The sequence below is a fragment of the Phacochoerus africanus genome, chromosome 9 (assembly GCF_016906955.1).
Source record: "Phacochoerus africanus isolate WHEZ1 chromosome 9, ROS_Pafr_v1, whole genome shotgun sequence".
In the NCBI taxonomy this organism is placed as follows: Eukaryota; Metazoa; Chordata; class Mammalia; order Artiodactyla; family Suidae; genus Phacochoerus; species Phacochoerus africanus.
The window spans coordinates 79,272,804-79,287,654 of record NC_062552.1 but is presented as its reverse complement, the minus strand read 5'-3'; the positions used below and the strand labels follow the sequence as shown (position 1 = coordinate 79,287,654).

Sequence of the window (14,851 nt, the reverse complement as noted above, 5' to 3'; positions counted from 1 at the left end):
CCACCCAGTGGGTTCAGGATCCGGCATTGCTGTGAGCAGTGGTGTAGGTTGAAGACACTGCTTGGATCTGGCATTGCTGTGGCTGTCGTGGGCAGCTTCAGCTCCAATTCGACCCCTATTGTGGGAACATCCCGGCACGGGCCTAAAAAAGAGAAGAAGAAAAAAGAAGAAGGAGAAGGCTTCCTGGAAGGAGTGCAGCAGCCAAGTTTCCTGCGATAGTGTTCTGAGACTCAGAGTTTAGAAATCAGGACCCAGGATATCTCATGGCCACAGGTCTTCAGAGCCAGGGACCCTTCTTGAAGGAGAATCCCTCTTAGAGAGGTTCCCTGTGGAAGCTTCTGGCCAGGCTCCTGCCTTCATCTGAGACTAACCCAACTCCTCTGGCCTGGCTGTGGACTCGCTGCCAAGACCCCAGGTCCCAGCGAGCAGACCAAGGAGGTTGTTCAGAGAAGCAGGGACAAGGTAGTCCTGCTGTCTTCCAGAGCTGCTCTGGAGCAGGATGCTGCCCTGCAGGCTGCTCATCCTTCTTGCTTTCCTCTGGGCTTTGCCAGCCTGAGCTTGTCTCTACCCAGCTTCCTGGACTTTCATTCTATTTGAATTTTTCTCTTTTCCCTCTTTTCTCTCTCCTGGGGATATCTTTATATATACTCACAAAGTAATTGAAGAGCTGAATATTCACAATCTCAGTCTTCTTTTTTGAGTTCGCATCGCAGTAGTGTTTCACAGCAGAGCTCATCCAATGTCTGGGCGGCAGGGCATCCATGGTTGGGAGTAAGTGCTGCTTCCAGTCACCTGTCCTGGCCCCAGATGGTCCTCATGGATGTATGAGCTGTTTGGCCGAAAGTCAGCAGAACATCTTCTATGCTGTGCCCAGAGAAAAATACTCTCTGCAGCCACCTGCTTCCTGAAGCTAATGTTATACCTTCATTCAGCTTGTCTCTTGGTGAATTTTATTCCAAGGTGTCAGCACCCCAGTCCGTCAGTGTTGGCACCTACAGAAAGTGGTGTCAGCACCAGCTCTTCTCACACCCCGTAAGTAACTCATCAGAGCAGCGGAGCTTCCAGCTGGTTACTCATAGCTGAACCTGTCCTCGGACACAACGTCTATGAACAGATCCCACCAGTGCCCTCTGCTGAGGAGCCTGAACCAGTTCTGGATATTCTCATACAGGACCCAAGCAGGGGATCAGAAATTGTATAGCCCATTCTCCTCTTCGCCAGTGTTGGTCATTTGTAGTGGCCCCCCGCCCCTACAGAGCCCTGCTCTTCCAGAACCCTCTTCTTCCTAAAGAGGCTGCCTCTTGCCTCCAGGAGGCTGCTTGCAGGGAGGAGCCTGACAGCTGTACTGGAAGTGGTCCTTTTAGTTCAAAGACTATTTCAAGCCAGCATATCAGGGGGACTTTTCTGGTCCCCTCACCTGTGCCTCCAGGTCTATCCTGAAAACACTGGTCTCCACAGGATCATTGATTCTTTTTTCTCTTCTTTTCTTTTCTTTTTCTTTTCTTTTCTTTTTTCTTTCTTTCTTTCTTCTTTCTTTCTTTCTTTCTTTCTTTCTTTCTTTCTTTCTTTCTTTCTTTCTTTCTTTCTTTCTTTCTTCCTTTCTTCCTTTCTTCCTTTCTTCCTTTCTTCCTTTCTTCCTTTCTTCCTTTCTTCCTTTCTTCCTTTCTTTCTTTCTTTTTGATGGCTGGACCTGCAGCATACAGAAGTGCAGCAGTCAAAATGGAGCTGCAGCTGAGACCTATACCACAGCAACACCGGATCCAAGCCACATCTGCAACCTATACCACAGTTTACAGCAACACCGGATCCTTAACCCACTGAGCAAGGCTGGGATGGAACCCACATCCTCACAGGCATGATGTCAGGTTCTTAACCCACTAAGCCACAATGGGAACTCCTCTACTCCCCTTCTTTTGAGCTACCTTCAGGGTCTTCCTACAGGGCCTCCCCTCACATTCCAGAATAGCTGCTAACACTTAGATGTTTCCTCTTACTTCATACTGTTAGAACTAGGGGGGCTTATTGGAAATTACTTCACTGAAACTCTTTGGGTTACAAATATGAGGAGACTGGGAGGACCAGAGTGATGATTCTATTCAACACACAGTTCCCAAGTGTCCCTCTGAGTTATTCATATGCCTGGCACTCTAGAGATAGAGAAGCACAAAAGGACCCGATGCCTGTCCCATGAGTCCACTATCTATTTGAGGAGACCAGATACACATGTAAGAGTTGAATAACAAGAAAAGTGGTACATGATTGGGCACCCAAATGAGTGGTACCAGGGGTTAATGCTGAAGGAGGTTATTTTCAGGAGGGATACACCTGAAGTGGAATTGTACAGGAGGTTCATGCATGTGGTCATGAGCAAGCTCGTAGGATCAAGCTGAGCTCTGAAGGATGAGTAACATTTGAGGGAGGGCTCTTGGGGGAGAGAGAAAACAAAACAAAACAGTATTAAATTTGAAGAAAGCAAAACACAGCCAGGAGAAAAAGAGACCAGTCTATTAGAACAGAATTTGGTCACAAGGTGACGGTCAGTCCATAAGGTAACTATCAGGAAAGCAGTGAAGCAGAGAGGGAACAACATAACTTTGGCACCAGACCTACCTCATTTTCAATCCTGGGTCTGCCACTTACTGCATCTGTGACTTTAACCTCTCCAAGCCTTAGTTTCCTTTTCTATAAAATGGAGATAACAACATGGAACACATGATATTGTTTTGCACATAGAATTGCATATAAAGCACAAGGCCTTGGCACACAGTAAGCACCTTTTAAGTGATGACCATAATCCTTAACAAAGTACCTAGCCCTGTGCCAAGCACACATTACATGTCCAGTAAATGGTGGTTAGTAGTATTCCTTTCCTCCTATTGCTGTGCTAACCCAGCCCTAAAGTAACCTATCTTGTGTTATCCTGGCTGACTTTAGGAAAGTAGTAAATGATACACTCAAGGAAACTGGCCCTGCAATGTCAAGGAAAATATTTAATACCCCCACACCACAGTAGCCATTTTAACATCTCATCATACTGCATTGAATATATAATATATATGCATTTCTCATTCAATTTCATTCTTGCAGAAATGTATCTGAAATGATTTTAAAACTTTTACTTCTGGGAGTTCCCGTCGTGGCGCAGCGGAAATGAATCTGACTAAGAGCCATGAGGTTGGGGGTTCGATCCTTGGCCTTGCCTATCGGGTTGCCATGAGCTGTGGTGCAGGTTGCAGACTCGGCTCCACCTGGCATTGCTGTGGCTCTGGCGTAGGCCGGCAGCAGCAGCTCCAATTAGACTCCTAGCCTGGGAACCTCCACATGTCATGGGTGTGGCCTTAAAAAAGACAAAAAACAAAAACAAAAAACTTTTACTTCTGAAATTATTTGATTCCAAGGACTTTGGCATTGGCACTTCCCCTTCTGCCACCATGGTGTCGGGCATTCCTGTAAAATGAGAAAAATCTAACCTAAGATAATGTCCCAATGTAATAAACTTCTTATGGGGGCCAAATTCCAAAATAAGTGACATCAACTTTATGTTACTGTGGTAGCAGGTAAGTAAATATTTTAAATTTGATTTTATATTTGACTTTTCCTATATTGGAGCCAATGTGTTTTTTTCCTAGTCTCAAATATCGTAGGCCCTTGAAAACCTCCCAGATCCTAGACACTGGGCTTCTGGTGCCTAATGGATAAACAGCCCTGAGACTGTGGCAGTTGGGAAGACTTGTGATAAATAACTAGGGTCAACTATACAATAGGAGGAACCCCTTCCCCAGGCCTCCCTGAGTGGGGTGGCCAGCTGCAGGGTCAGCACCTACTTGAGGAAAAGCATGTTTGCAATTTAATTGGATTCAGAGCTTGCAAAGTCTGTGGTCAGTCATCTTTGTCGGCATGAAATGTTTATGCCAACCCAGGGCTCCTGTTGCTATCCCTACCCTCTCACAAAAAAAGCCCAGAGGCTTAGGTCTGCAACTGTTAATGAATAATCGCATGGTAATCCTTCCATCCCAACGGAAAAGGCTTAGATGAGGGCCTGCAAAAGAGAAATGACTTCCTGGATTAAATATGTGTGTGTGTGTGTATTTATATATAAATATATATATATATATATTTGCTCTCTGAGGCCCAAGTCAACTGCTTGCTGGACAATGTTCTCCTGGGTTCAAAAATCAATGTTTTATTAGTTTTATGGAGAGAAGTTCAGGAAAAGATCCCCACTATGAAAAGAGTGAGCTCTGTGGATAAGCCAGGCTCCACCTTGGATCTAAAGGGGCAGACATCTCAGAAGCTTCCCATCTGGCAATGCAGATCATAGGCGCCTAAGTGATTTTTGCCGCTTTGAAGAGCATTTGATCTCAAAGGTAGTGACACTGCACAGAGGTTAATGTGCTGGGTAGGGCTCAGCACAGGCTGGAGAGGCTGTAGCCAAAGAAAGATGCCCCACTTCAATTGTTTGTTTCCGGGAGTTCCCATCGTGGCGCAGTGGTTAACAAATCCGACTAGCAACCATGAGGTTGCGGCTTCGATCCCTGGCCTTGCTCAGTGGGTTAAGGATCTGGCGTTGCCGTGAGCTGTGGTGTGGGTTGCAGACACGGCTCAGATCCTGCGTTGCTGTGGCTATGGCATAGGCCAGTGGCTACAGCTCTGATTAGACCCGCAGGAAGCAGCCCTTAGAGAAGGCAAAGAGACAAAAATAAATAAATAAATAAAATTTTTAAAAAAAATTGTTTGCTTCCTCCCTTGACAACTGTTGCAATACTGCCAGTATTATAATTCACTAAATATATATGTATGCACTTAGTTCAAATCTTTCTTTGAAAATGAAACTAACATCACATTTCAAACAATACCAGGGTCACCTAATAAACAGAAGTAAAAATAAATTGAATGAAAGTCATCTAATCTTCAAAAATTCTATCCAGATCTAGCTCTCAGCTGAAAACTCAGCCTGAGGTCTGAGGTGTCTCCTAGGAAAGGGGGGAGAAAAGAAAAGAATTTACTTTCTTGTTCTAAATTTCTTGCTCTGACTTTCTTCTAAATGTCAGAAGGATTATAAAAGATTATTTTATTTTATTTTATTTTTTGCCACAGCCGAGGCATGTAGAGGTTCCTGGGCCAGGAATCAAACCTACGCTGCAACTGAGACCTGCACCACAGCTGTGGCAATGCCAGATCCTTAGCCAGCTTTGCCAAAAGGGAGTTTCCTAGAAGAGAATTATTGAAGGTGATGTTAGGTAACACTTAAATCACAGACACATTCAATATGCCCTGCCTCTGTGGCAAACACTTTCTCCTTCCCTTTTCAGCCTGGCACTAGACCAAAGGGACGGTTTGAGAGTCAGGAAGACCCAGCCCCTACTCTGCCACCCATTTGGTGGCCTTGGGAAGGGTACTTGCTCTTTTAGGACCTCTAGCTCTTTCATCTGTAGAATAGAGTTGATTGAAATGGTCTCAAAAGAATTTTCTGCTCTGACCCTCTATCATTCCAAGATTTTCTCCACTAGGGCTATCAGCCTTGGAAAGAACCCAACACATCATGCTGCTTTGCTGGCTGGAGCAGTGAAAGTGATGGTTTTTCTAGCTTTGGTGTGAAACTGGACCACAGAACAGAGACGAATTAGCCTGACAGCACCACCTTAATACTGTCTTTCAGAGGAGTTCCCGTCGTGGCTCAGTGGTAACAAACCTGACTAGTATCCATGAGGACTCCGATTTAATCCCTGGCCTCACTCAATGGGTTAAGGATCTGGCATTGCTGTCAGCTGTGGTGTAGGTCATAGATGAGGCTCAGATCTGGTATGGCTATGGTGTAGGCCGGCAGCTGCCTACTTAGCCTGGGACCCCTACTTAGCCTGGGAACTTCCATATGCCACGGGTGTGGCCCTAAAAAGCAAATAGATATATATATACTCACTTTCAGGAATGACTGAGCTAGCCTGGGAGAGCAGGGTATGGATCCTTTGCCAACTCTTCTTCCAAGATTAGTTTCCTTTTGTGTTCTGACTTCTCAGAGTTTCAAACAAGAAACACAGGATTGTGGAAAGAATAGGGGCTTGAGAAGCATTGATTAAAATCCTGCGTTTGACAATCTGTGTGATGATGGGCAATTTCCTTAACTTTTCTGAGTTTCAGTTTGCTCATGTATAAAAAATTAATCTTACCTCATGAAACTCTTGTGAGGGAAAAACAATATCAGTATTTATTGGGGGCATAAGAATGTGCAGTATCTGCTGGGACCAAAGAATAAAATGCCAGTAGTGTTCTTAAATATCTGAGGCTGCAGGGGCCTGGCAATAATGGACTTAAGGTATGAAATTCTTAGACAGGCTATCAGGGTGTCCCTATGGTGACATACTCACCCACCTCCCACTTCCTTTGTGTCATCATGCCCCTTGGGAGAGATGGCACCAGCCAGAGCAGGATTCTGGTCTTGGCTTCTGCTGCTCCAGCTGCTGGGGCAGCGGGTGGCCAAGGACCCAGTCAGTGCCAAGCCCGGACACATGACCTCAGCTCAGTGGTTTGAAACCCAGCACATGCAGCCCAGGCCTCAGAGTTGCAAAGGAAAGAGGGCAGGAGAATCTGTGCTGAGTTCCTTGTACTGGAGCAAAAGAATGTGTCTGATTTTGCTTTGATAAAAGACCTGCTTTCCTGATTTGTGTGTTACTTTTCAGGGAAATTATGGAGGTTTGGAAACCCCTCCTTATCTCTAAGAAGCCTCAGCATCACGTGTCCTTAGGTAGAAGGGAGGGTAGCACCCTTGAGCAGCCTGGTGCCTCCTGCCTTCCTGCCCCCTTGAGAACCGCCTTTTGGCCCCATGTCACATGAAGGGGAGCAAGGCTGAGCCCCGGGATGCCAGTCAGACCCGATGCTAGAGCCCCTTGTTTATGCTCATGACCTAACCTCATGCCTTAATGGTATGGCCCACAGCAGAACTTCAGACTTCTGAAGTGGATTTCCCTGCACAGGACCTTCTAAGAATCTTGAAGGAGCTGTGCTGAAGGAGCATTTTTTTTTTTTTTTGCCTTTCTTTTTAGGGCTGTGCTTCCCGGGCTAGGAGTCAATCAGAGCTACAGCTGCCGACCTATGCCACAGCCACAGGGACGCAGGATCCAAATCACATCTGTAACCTATGCCACAGCTTGTGGCAATGAACCTGCATCCTCATGGATACTAGTTGGGTTCTTAACCTGCTGGGCCACAATGGGAACTCCAAGGAGCAACTTTATATGCATCTGCCATTTCTTGGGCCTCTCCTGTGGCATACGGAGGTTCCCAGGCTAGGGGTCTAATCGGAGCTGTAGCCGCTGGCCTACGCCAGAGCCACAGCAACGCAGGATCGGAGCCACGTCTGCGACCTACACCACAGCTCACGGCAACGCCGGATCGTTAACCCACTGAGCAAGGGCAGGGATCGAACCCACAACCTCATGGTTCCTAGTCAGATTCATTAACCACTGCGCCACGACAGGAACTCCCCAAATTTTTTATTATTAGATTCAATGATCATAAAATCAGTGTATCAAGTTGGAATAAATTTTCTCAATGCTTCCTCTCAATTTTCTCAATGCCTCCTCTCAATTCCTATACTTGTCATGACAGATATACAGAGGAGAATATACACATATAAGTTAAATGTTAACATATGACATACATGCCCATACACCCACACACACACAGAGGGACACATACTCACACATGTGCATGTGTGCACATAGCACAAACACACATATACAAGTGCACACCCTCAACAATAAAGCAGCCACTCTCCTTCCCTCTTCTGACTCTGCCTCCCCCATACACCTCCCTTCTTATATTTAGAAAGATATTTTCCTGCACAGACTAAGGAAAGGAGGATTGGTAAAATGTGAAGTGGCAGGAAGAGCAGAGAATCCCAAAATTCCAACTCCCAGACCCTTCTCTGCTTTCTAGAAAGAGATCCAAGGTAGAGTTTCCTGTTACCTACCACACCCACACTATCCTACCCTAAATATAGCTTCCCCCACAGCATCGAGGCAGCCCTGCCATCCCACGCTCTGCCCATCACTATCACTATCTTGCCCACCCTGTGTTTCTAACCAAGGAATGCATGGTCAGAAATGAGAGGGAAACAACATCCTTTTTCCCCTCTGGCTTCTCCCCAGAGACGTGGGCAGGCTCCACTTCCTCTGTCTGCACCTTAAATTATGGTGTTTCTCAGGGTCCTTTTCTTAGCTTTCTTTTCTTCTCATGCTGCACTGGCTTGATACAGTTGCATTGCTTCAACTGTCATTTACCTTCTCCCCAAAGCATCTCTCCAACCCTGGTCTCCCAAGTACCAGGCACATATATTCACCTCCCTACTGCTATTAGCCCACTCAGTGTCCTGCAGACATCTTAACAAAAATACTCAGAACCAGGATCAGATCTGCTTGGCTGCCAAACTTGCCCTTCTTCCTGCCATCTCTTGGTCTTATTTGTGTGTGTGTGTGTGTGTGTGTCTTTTTAGGCATATGGAGGTTCCCAGGCTAGGGGTCAAATTAGAGCTGTACACCACAGCCACAGCAACGCAGGATCCAAGCCGCATCTGCAACCTGCACCACAGCTCACAGCAACACCAGATCCTTAACCCACTGAGCGAGGCCAGGGATTGAACCTGAGTCCTCATGGATGCTAGTCATGTTAGTTAACCACTGCGCCATGATGTGAACTCCTCTCAGTCTTAATTAGGGGAAACATCACAGCCAATCATTCAAAGTCCTAATCTAAGAGACACCTGTGTCTATTCATTCTTCTTAGCTTGCTTGTGCTCCAATAATTCTCCATCTATTCCAGGTACCACCTTAAGAGGGCATACAGGGAGTTCCCGTCGTGGCGCAGTGGTTGACGAATCCGACTAGGAACCATGAGGTTTCGGGTTCGGTCCCTGCCCTTGCTCAGTGGGTTAAGGATATGGCATTGCCATGAGCTGTGGTGTAGGTTGCAGACGCGGCTCGGATCCCGCGTTGCTGTGGCTGTGGGGTAGGCCGGTGGCTACAGCTCCGATTCAACCCCTAGCCTGGGAACTTCCATATGCCGCGGGAGCGGCCCAAGAAATAGCAACAACAACAACAAAAAGACAAAAGACAAAAGACAAAAAAAAAAAAAAAAAGAGGGCATACAAGTTCTTGGGTTTTCTTTTTCCCAAATATCATTTGGTTCCTAACATGGGTCCAACACACATTATGGCTATGGAGGGGCTGTGATTTGAGGCTAAACAAATCAAGTGGTTGTAAAATCAATGATTTACTAGCTTAGGAGGGGAAAAAAAGCATTCCTTTAAAACACAATAAAACAACAACAGAAGAGTATAAGGAATCAATTGATCCTGTAACATTTTTCTCTAATATCCCCCAGGGTTTCATTCATCCTAACCTAAAGTTTGTTCTCTGTTAAATGTTAATATTGGCAATACATGTCTCTGACATAATATTATATCTGTGACCAGAGTCAGGCAACACCAAGAGAAATTAAACCACTCAATATCTGTAAGAGTCTGTGGCTCCAGAAGATGGGAAGAGTGTGGAAAGAGGGAGTTTCCATTGTAGCTCAGTGTCAACAAACCTGACTAATATCCATGAGGATGCAGGTTCAATCCCTGGCCTCGCTCATTGGGTTAAGGATCCAGCGTTGCCGTGAGCTGTGGTGTAGGCCAGCTGCAGCTCTGATTCGACCCATATGCCATGGGTGCAACCCTAAAAAGACAAAAACAAAAACAGCATAGAAAGAATACAGACTAGAATGGATCCTTAAACAGATTAATTATATCCACACAAGTGGTATAGCAACCTGGGTAGGAGTTTCTGACTTCCGTGTGTAGGCTGAAGAATTAGATGGAGTGTAACTTGAATCTAGGAGCCATGGCCCATCCACATCACCCATAAAACAGGGCCCAGTGGGAGAGTTGGGGGCCTGAGAAGAGCTTCCCAAAAGGCTTGGGACAAAAATCCCTGCTGGTTATACTCTCTGAGCCACTGAGAATGTGTTTCCAAAAAGTCACTCAGGAGGGAACTCCTCAGATATTTAGGATGACATAGTTATTTCCTGGTGGGTAAGTTTGTTTTAGTATCTATAAAAGATTTTAATTAAGTATAGAAATATTTAAGAGAATCAAATACATAGCATTAATATGTTTCTATTAAGGAATTTGTAGATATTTGGTATTTTAGATATTTGCAATATTTAAGAGCATTTAGTCTGTTATAGAAACCAGTTGAACTTGTGATTCTGTTAAAATGTGCAATTAATTTACATGTGTGGTTTGAAATAGAATTTTCTTTTAAAACCAGTTTTGGAACATTTAAGAAAACCTAGAAATTGAATCACCATCTTCAAATATTATCAGATTTCTAAGAGTTGTTTTAGGTATTCAGGCATGTGTTGTTGGTTACCTCAGATGATCAAATTACTTTGCAAGGACATGGAATATGTTAAATTTATAAGGTATATTTTTTAATATTAAAGGAGTCTTATTAACCATTTATAAATGGTACCAAATAGTCATCAAATACAACCATTTAAAGTGATTATTAAAATATACTTGTTTGTAAGTTAAACATAAAAGCCTAAGGAAGAACTGAGCTTCTGATTTGCATCTTTAACATAAGAACATAAATTTTAAAAAAACTAAAGTAGCCCTCCAAATTTTTTTTCTGGGCATAAAGAAGCCATTTCAAAAATTTACATTGACATTGCAAGACCAGTCCATTTTCTGCACTGTTTTCACCTACACAACACGTAGTAGCTTTGGTGATAGTGTTTCCTGGTGTTCCCTGTTTGCTGGTTTTACTGAGCCTTCAAAAGGGAGAGTGGCCTCTGATGATGAAAGAGTCTCAGGCTACAAGCACCAGGCTAGCAGTGGTAGCACCGGATCTCAACCCAGAATGTCTCTCTCCTCAGCCTCCTCCTTCCTCTGCATTGTGCCCTCTCCAGGGAGGTTATTTGCTGTCTTGAAGAAGGTTTCCCACTGCACTCTGGAGGAACTGAGAAAGGGGAGCAGGGATTCCCTGAGGACAGTGTGTTAGTGACAGAGGAATTCAGCAAAGTATACTTCAGGTCAAAGTAAAACTCAAAAGACTGTGTAGCCAAGTCTCTATTACTCAATAGGGACTTTTCCTCCTTGGCCAAACTTGTAGTTTTGAGCCTACATACTTCCAAGTAAGGTGGCTTAAAAAAACAAAAAACAACAAACAACAGATTGTTAAGCAACTGGTTCCTCCAATATATCAGGCTGCTTGCCTAGAAGTGTGTGTGTGTGTGTGTGTGTGTGTGTGTGTGTGTGTGTGTGTAAACACACATATGTTCATGGTGGGGAGGAGAGGTTATGTTAGTGGAATTAGGAGTGCTATATTCCACCAATTACAGATTCTTTGGGGACCACATGAAGTACGAATACCTTTTGGCAGAAATGAAAAACAAGATAATATAACAAGTACTTGGAATCGATCACCTAGGTGCTGTGTTTGGCTCTGGAGCATCCCATTGCATAGGATAGAGTGTTGAACGTTTTGTAATAAAGGTCATGAGAACTGGTGGAATATGGGCAGAGAAGTGAAAGTAGAAAATGAACACAGAAAACAAGATGTCAAGGAACTAGAGTTTGTACCCACCTGCTTAGCAGTTCTAAAGATTGGGGGGTTGGGGTTGGGGTTGGGGATGGAGGTATGACTTCATGCTGCTGTAATTCCCAGATTGCCTGCCCCTGGAGGCCCTGCTGGGAGTCTGCCAATGAGAGCTCCAGCTGCCACTAGATATACCTGGCACATTTAGGTCTTAGTAAATGTAATTGAACAAAGTTTGTTCTCAAGAGCAAACGAATGGGGCAAGGAAAACATACAGATCACAACTCTGGAGAGATTATAAAACAATTTATTTTAAAACTCTCTCATTATACTTTAAAATTTCCAGAGAGGGGGTATTTACAACCTATGGAGATGGTCTGTGCCATTTTCTGGCAGCTCTAAATATCAAAAATTCTCCTATATAGAACCTAATCTATATATCTGTCACTGAGGCAATCCACTGATGCCCTATCACTTTGAGCCACCATTCAGAATAAATCCAATTCCTCTTCATGTTCAACTTTTTAAATATTTTCAGTGTTTTATGACCCTAGCCCTCCAAAAGTGCATCATCATACAATAACATGGGCTATAAAATGGCTCCTACTGTTTGATCCAATAATTCCACTTGGTAAAATATGCTAAACAGAAATAACTCAAAGTGAGGAGGAGTACTTTTGGGCAATGTGTTTACACTTTTCTTTGTGTAACCAAAAAAGTTTAGAAATAATACAAATTCCCCAAAATTGAGAGTGACTAAACAAATGATGGGGCAACTACTGATAGTGCTTTAACTAAAGCATCAAGTCACCACTTAAACTGAAGACAAACATACAAAAATTATATTCACGTATGGAAATGTGTGTGGGCAATGCTACATGAAAGAAAGAGAACATAAAACTGTATTTTCAGGAGTTCCTATGGAGTTCTACTCTATTGGCAACTTTCAAATAATCAATACAGTATTATTAACTATAGTTTTCATGCTGTATGTTGTATCCTCATGACTTGTTTATTTTATACCTGGAAGTTTGTATCTTGTGATACTTTTCACCCATTTCACTCCCTGCCTCTGGCAAGGAAACCAGCAATCTGTTCTCTGTACCTATTAGCTTAAAAAAAAAAAAAAAATCCAGAAGTTCCCATTGTGGCTTAGTAAGTTAAGAACCTGACAAATGTCTGTGAGGATGTAGGTTCGATCTCTGGCCTCAGTGGGTTAAGGATCCAGCGTTGCCACAGATGCAGCTCAGTAGGCCTTCAGCTAAAGCTCAGATTCAATCCCTAGCCTGGGAAATTCCCTATGCCACTGGTGCAGCCCTAAAAAGGAAAAAAAAAACCAAAAAAACCACATATAAGTGAGATCTCATGGTATTTGTCTTTCTCTGACTTGATACACTTAGCATAATGCCCTCAAGATCCATCCTGTGCTGCTGCAAACAGTTAAGATTTCATTCTCTTTATGGCTGAATAATAGTTCATTATATATACACACCACATTTTCTTTGTCCATTCATCTGTCAATGAACTGTTTCTGTAGCTTGGCTTATTGTAAATAATACTGCAATAAACATGGAGATACATATATCTTTTTGAACTATTGTTCTCATTTTCTTTGGACAAATACCCAGAAGTGGAACTGCTGGATCATATGGAAGTTCTAATTTTTTGAAGAACCTCCATATTGTTTTCCATAGGAGCTGCCCCCTATGTTTGCCTTTAATTCCGCGCTGTGTATTTTCCACTTGCAAGTTTCCACTGACAGAGAAAGAACTTGTGAGGGCTAAGTCCAGGAAAAAAGGAAAACTAAGCAGAGGAGTCCACACCTTGACCTTCCCATCCCCTCCTCATTTCTACCTCTCACTTGTTCCCATCACCATTTCTATTATATGGGGATTTCTGCTCTCCTTGCAGTCTTCACCTGGATTGGTGACATCTTCTGTGACCTAGTTAGACACTATCTAGGATACAACAGCGACCAAACAGACAAGGTCCTTGACTTCATGGAGCTTATTTTCAAACAATGTGTGTGGCAGAAGTGGGCCTATTATGAGAGAAAGGAAGTAGTAACCAAAGAAATGAATATATAATCAAACAGACATGAACCTTGTGAGGAAAACAAAACAAAAAGCATACATTGTTGGGAGGAACAACAGGTAAAAGACCACTTTAAATCATGCTGGGTCAGGGAAGGCATTCAAGAATGTAGCACTTTAGGAGTTCCCGTCATGGCTCAGTGGTTAACGAATCTGACTAGGAACCATGAGGTTGCGGGTTCAATCCTTGCCCTTGCTCAGTGGGTTAAGGATCCGGCGTTGCTGTGAGCTGTGATATAGGATATAGCAGGCATTCCTGTGACTCTGGCGTAGGCCGGTGGCTACAGCTCCGATTCGACCCCTAGCCTGGGAACCTCCATATGCCGAGGGAGCGGCCCTAGAAATGGCAAAAAGACAAAAAAAAAAAAAAAAAAAAAAGAATGCAGCACTTTAGCTGAGACCTGAAGGATGAGCCACTCTCTAGAACTGTGAAGTGAAGCCTCTAGGCAAAAGGAAGAGAGTAAGAAGGCCTCAAATTGGGAATAAGCAAGGCCTGTGTGAAAACTAGAAGATGGCCACCATGGCTGGAGGATCACTAGTGGCTTCTCACATTAGGGGAGTGGTAAGAGGTGAGGCCGGAGAGACAGGAGTAAAGGAGTCACAATGCAAATGGGAGTCCATTAGAAGGGGTTGATGTGATTGGTGTTTTTAGATTATTCTGGCAAGGGTGCAGAGAATGTCTTCTCAGGTGGCCAGAGTGGAGCACGTAGATCAGTATGGAAACTAATGCACTAATGCATTCTGTGCTGGCAAGATGGTGGTGGTATGGGCTTTGGTAACAGCTAGTTCAGAGAAGACAAGCTGTAAATGCTTAAAGGAATATTAATAAAACCAAAACTAAGGGGAAATTTTAAAAATAGAAAATATATGTATATAAAACACACAGATTTCTTATCCTAAAATAACTAAGGTTTGCAGTTCTCGCGGTGGCTTAGCAGGTTAAGGACCCAACTAGTATCCATATGGATGCAGGTTCAATCCCTGGCCTTGCTCAGTGGGTTAGGGATCCCATGTTGCTGCAAGCTGCAGCTTAGGTCACAGATGCTGCTCAGATCTGGCAGCTGTTGCTGTGGTGTAGGCTGGCAGCTACAGCTCTGATTGGACCCCTAGTCTGGAAACTTCCATATGCTACAGGTACAGCCCTAAAAAATAAATATTAAAATAACTCAGGTTTGT

At 43.8% G+C, this 14,851-nt stretch overlaps 1 long non-coding RNA gene across 1 annotated transcript; it reads right to left on the bottom strand.

Moving 5' to 3' along the window:
• Positions 1-1,658: 1,658 nt before the first annotated feature.
• Positions 1,659-9,626, bottom strand: LOC125135694 (uncharacterized). The gene is made up of 3 exons (XR_007137031.1): positions 9,586-9,626; positions 2,611-2,682; positions 1,659-1,690 (listed from the first exon to the last, which is right to left on the bottom strand). It is a non-coding gene; the product is annotated as an uncharacterized LOC125135694 (long non-coding RNA).
• Between the last annotated feature and the right edge of the window lie 5,225 nt (positions 9,627-14,851).